This window comes from Dermacentor variabilis, chromosome 2 (genome assembly GCF_050947875.1).
Source record: "Dermacentor variabilis isolate Ectoservices chromosome 2, ASM5094787v1, whole genome shotgun sequence".
In the NCBI taxonomy this organism is placed as follows: domain Eukaryota; kingdom Metazoa; phylum Arthropoda; class Arachnida; order Ixodida; family Ixodidae; genus Dermacentor; species Dermacentor variabilis.
In genome coordinates this window covers 243,010,597-243,015,959 of record NC_134569.1, presented here as the reverse complement: position 1 = coordinate 243,015,959, position 5,363 = coordinate 243,010,597, and positions in this window count along the sequence as shown.

Here is a 5,363-nt window from a genome sequence, read left to right as displayed (position 1 = left end):
CGTACTGCTAAAAAGAAGGCGAAGCCAGAACGCAGCCTATAACGGACCATTTCATGTGATCAAGACATCAAGTCAACAAGGACACTTAAAGACGATACGGTGCATTGGTCCCAATGACACCATGGAATCCGCTGCTATTGGGAATATATTCAAGTGTCATCCAAGGAGGGATGCAAACAATGCTGGGGGGAATGAAGAAATCCTAAGACGGCCTTGCAAATAGAAGTTGAAACAAGACAAGGGGCAGGGAGAGAAAAGAGAATAAAGAAGAAGTGCGATAAACAAAATGGAGTCTGTGTTGTGAGGCTATTAAGTACAGTTTTATTACAGAAGTGACATTGTAATGGTTAAACGAGAAGAGAGGGGGTTAACCGAGGGTCCCGATATTTATTAGTCACACCATGAGAAGCCAACAAACACTGACACCAAGGACAACAGAGGGGAAATTACTAGTGCTTATTAAATGAAATAAAGAAACTATAAACTAATGAAAAGTAAAGTCGATGAGAAAACAACTTGCCGCAGGTGGGAACCGAACCCACAACGCGAAACCCACAACCTTCGCGAAATGCGAAGGTTTTGGGTTCGGTTCCCACCTGCGGCAAGTTGTTTTTCATCCACTTTGATTTCCATTTATTTATCGTTTGTTTATTTTATTTATTAAGTACAAGTAATTTCTCCTATGTTGTCCTTGGTGTCAGTGTTTGTTGGCTTCTCATGAAATGACTAATAAAAATCGGGACCCTCGGTTAACCCCATCTTTTCTCGTTTATTACATAACGAGGGTCTCGAATCCGGCAACATTGATGCCTTCAGGTAGCATGTGTGGGTTCATTGACCAGTTGCCTTCACCCAAAAAGATCAAGTTGTCGTGACGCCTGCGGCAAAAAGGACGTTCTACGTCCGCCGCCAAGGTATGTGAGTTATGGCGCTGGCTTAACACTCCCACGGTTCTACTAGGACACATAAATACCCAAGAAAATGGATGGGGAAACAGCGCCGCGGTAGCTCAATTGGTAGAGCATCACACGCGAAATGCGAAGGTTGTGTGTTCGGTTCCCACCTGCGGCAAGTTGTTTTTCTCATCCACTTTAATTTGCATTAATTTATCATTTATTTATTTCATTTATTAAGCACAAGTTTTTTCCCCTATGTTGTCCTTGGTGTCAGTGCTTGTTGGCTTCTCATGATATTGTAGTGGTTAATCACTTTCGTTATGAACTTATCGTACGCTTCATTTGTGTCGGTTGCAACGTTAACATCTGTCCAATTTGTTGTTGTCATCAATTCACAGAAGATAGCAATATTATTAGAATCATTAGGTCTACGTGGGTAAATAGGAGTGGTTCCTTTTTTACTGAAAACGAAAATACAAAGAGCGGTAAGTGGTCGCCTAGACCTGAATAAAACACTCCAAAAAAGACCGCGTAACGAGGGAAGTTTGTGTAGCAGAGATCTATTATTGTTGCTGACGATTTGTTTACTCATGTTGGCCACTTAATAATGTTAGCACAGCCATATAGAAGCATCATTTCAGTTAGGCTCACTTGAATAAGAGATCTAACCATACCATCAATATTAAGATCACCAAGTGCAATAACGCCCCATTTATTTAAATTCGCATTTTCTAAAAACGACTCAATAAACTGATGAAAGGCGTCTGTGTTTTGTTGTGGGGTGCGGTACTGCACAATGACAAAAATGTTCCGGCGTAGCATACTAGCAGACTCGAAATTATCGGAAATACCCATGTAATCAGTCCTGATGTAGAAAAATACGCTTTTGCGCATCTACAAGGTCACACCACTACCTCGTTTATCTTTTCTGAATTTAGTTAGATATTTTTAGCCACAGAACAAAGAAGGCTTCGTCCGAGAGAAACTATGTCTCAGCAAACGCAAGGAAATCGAAAGTGCAGTTCATGTGTTCTAGTTCTGCGTCGACTACTCTCGCCCTTGTTTCTTAGCCTTTGCGCATTTAAGTGATAAAAGAATAGGTTATTGTTTGTACCATATCCAGATGTTTTAGCAGTTCTCGATAAGCAGAAGAATCGGCCATAGTTCAACTTTTTTCCAAGGGAAAACACAAATGAAGACACAATTCTAGGCAATTTTGCCTAAATCACTCACATTGTTAATTCTAATCGCGCGAGTGCGTGCTTCTTTACGAGCAAATGTATTTCCTTCCTTGGTCCAGAGAAACCTGCAGTGCGCCTCATCGGCTCTTGCCTTCGCGAGCCACAATAGCTTCTCGTTTTGCGCAGTTAAGTTGCCAAAAAATTTAATATTTTTATTGCATCGCTTCAGAGTGCTACGCATGGCAATCCACTGTGCTTTTGTGGATTGTTTGCAGAACCTGATGAGCACTACAGTAATTCCGTCTGAACGAGAGGGAATACAGTGCAGCCCTTCAACGTCGTTCTTTGTAAGCACCTTCTTTGTCACTAGCTGCTTCGAAAGCATCAACTTTGTTTTGCACTGCTTCGATTTGCTTATCGTGTTTATTTGAGCCTTCTATGAGCTTATCATACGTATCAGACATGTGTTGCACAGACGTCTCACTGTTGCTCACTGCATCTTTCAGACTCTATATCTGATCGACCGTCCCTGTAAGCACAGCAAGCGTTCTACTTATGTCCACCAGCTGCCTGCTCAAAGCAATGGGCACATTACTATCCTGCTGTCGAACAGTGTCAGCGCTTCGAGACGCTGTCACGCGACATGTCTCACACTTCATTTTGGAGTTCGCTTCCGCCTTTTTGATCTGTACGTGCACTCTCCAACACCTGATCACATTCTCAGATGATAATTTAGACCACATTTTGTACATGTCATATAATCCTCATCTGCTAGTAATTTCTCAAAACATGCTGTACATGATTGGCCAAGGTCAGTGCTCATCCCAATGTACAGGTTGCACAAATACAAAATTTACGAAATGGTGGCGTAGATGAGGTTTCCTTAGTACAGCAGTATATAGATAACACGAAAAGCACTAGTAACACAAAAACGCTTGCTCGGGCAGTAGCGGCAGCAGCAAAAAGTAGAAATGGGTAGAAATGCAAAAAAAAATTGCAATAAGAACTGCGAGCTAACCTGCAAACGTGAGGAAAGTTTCTTTAGCTGCCATTCCAACGTACCCCCCGCCGACAACGCTGCCCGAATGCGCAGCACGATATGCAGTAAGCGTTAATAGCTCTTTATATGGGGGGCCCCGCAGGGGCGTCTGCGTAAGCAGGCGTTTGGTCAAGTCAAGTCAAGTCAAGTTTATTTACAACATGTACAAGGTACAGTGTTGAAGGTCACCCTGGCAAGAAAGCTGTAAACATACAGCTTGACGAGGCCAGGGGGCCACCACCAGGCAACATCAGCATCGCACACATCCACAGTGCTAACAATAAGCTTTCTTAAGTAGCTGCAGTAATACAACACGTGGTACATATCCACTTCCCTGGGCATGAATAGATCTTTATACATACGTAATCATTAAGAGCGCATTGAAATTCGGGTGGATAACGTTAGCGCCACCGAAATATATACTGTTACACTTTAAAAATGAACATTATTAAAAGCAATAATTAAAAGGAAGTTAAACAACAGTTAAGAATGTGCACGTGCAACTTAAAAGAAATGAAATGAATATACATGTGATGAGTACATTGTGAATAGGTATGAAAACCAACTAATTTACAAATTTTAAACAGTCAGGTGAAATTTATCAAACACAAAGATATCGCGAAATAGCGTGCGTGGTGGAACCGTATCTCCATTTACACATTTCTGCAGTTGATTTAATTGCGCGGGTACGTTGTATGTCAGGGTTTGCATAAAGTAATTTGTTCGATGGTGCCTTATCATCCATTTTTCCGATCCTCGTGTTACACGGGTGCTGGGTCGTTCTGCGAGGGCCGACACATTTTTTAGGAACTGTATGGTTTTGTTATCTGCAAATTGTAATTGGTGTAGAAGACGGTATGCGTAAAGATTTTTGACGTTAATTATTCTGCTTTCTTGAAATAATGGTTTTGTAGGATGCAAATAGTGAACATTGTGAATACAGCGAATAGCTTTCTTTTCGAGCAGCAACAGCCTGTTAATGTTACGTTGTGTAGTCGTAGCCCATACTAAGGTGCAATAGTTTATATGGGACCGAAAAAGGGAATGATAAAGCTGGAACATTACACGAGGAGGGAACATATGACGGCATCTAAATAACACAGATAAAGCAGCAGACAATTTCTTTGCAACAAGGTTTATGTGCGAGTTCCACATCATGTGACTAGAAAATACAACACCCAAAATTTTGTGTTCCCGTACTACTTCAAGCGAGTGGGAACCTATGTTTAAATCGATGCATGACACAGATCTGTTCTTTGCAGCAAAAACAACGGCCTCTGATTTTTTTATATTGATTTGTAGGCTGTTACATAATGACCATTCGAACACTTTGGACAGAACATTATTAGCGTGTAAAAACAAGTCTGACTCATTATAGGCAGAAACGAAGAGGCTAGTGTCGTCTGCGTATAGAACAAAATCTGTACACTTATCAATAGAAGGTAAGTCATTCACATACACATTAAATAAAAAAGGACCCAAAATGCTTCCCTGGCGTACGCCACTCAGTAATTGGCGAAATGATGACGTAGAACCATCTATATTTACGCAGTGCTGTCGATCGGGGAGGTATGACTGCAAAAGTGCGTGAACGACACCTCGTACGCCCTATTCTTCTAGTTCGCAAGTATATTCTTCTTGGTGTCGCAAACACCACCCACGTGGTGTGTTGCGACACCACGTACCCGAGCACACGAGGGTTGGACCCTCCCGCGTGTAGCCGTGCGCGGCTTAGCCGCGTCCGGGGAAAAGGGCATCCTGGAGGTTGAGCCGATGCCGGGTGTTCGGACCTTTAAGACCCCCAGGCGGAGGCAACACACCTCTTTGGACTCTGCTTCACGTAGACGGCACCCCCGGACTGACCCACCCGGGGGAAATCGGCAGTTGCCTTTTCCTGTCCTCCTCTCCAATCTTCGTCTTTCTCTCTCGCCTTTTTCATCTTTCCTGTCATCTGATCACTTCTCCTCACTTCCTAGTTTCCCGGCGGCAAGGGTTAACCTTGCGTAGCTAGCCAGCCTTGGTTATGCTGTATTTGGTTATAGCGGCGATGTACGGCTGGCGTTGGCAGGGTTTCTCTAGCAGGAACTCCTGTCACGTCCCCCTGTTGGGCGCCATGGTGGAAGGTCGGCATCGCGGCCGAAAACCCTACTGTACTTATGGAAAACGGTTTTCCTAAACTCCCTGATCGCCCTCACAAACGAGGGCGCACCGAAGAGGTCTCTCAGTTTTTCGGACGCCAAGTCCACA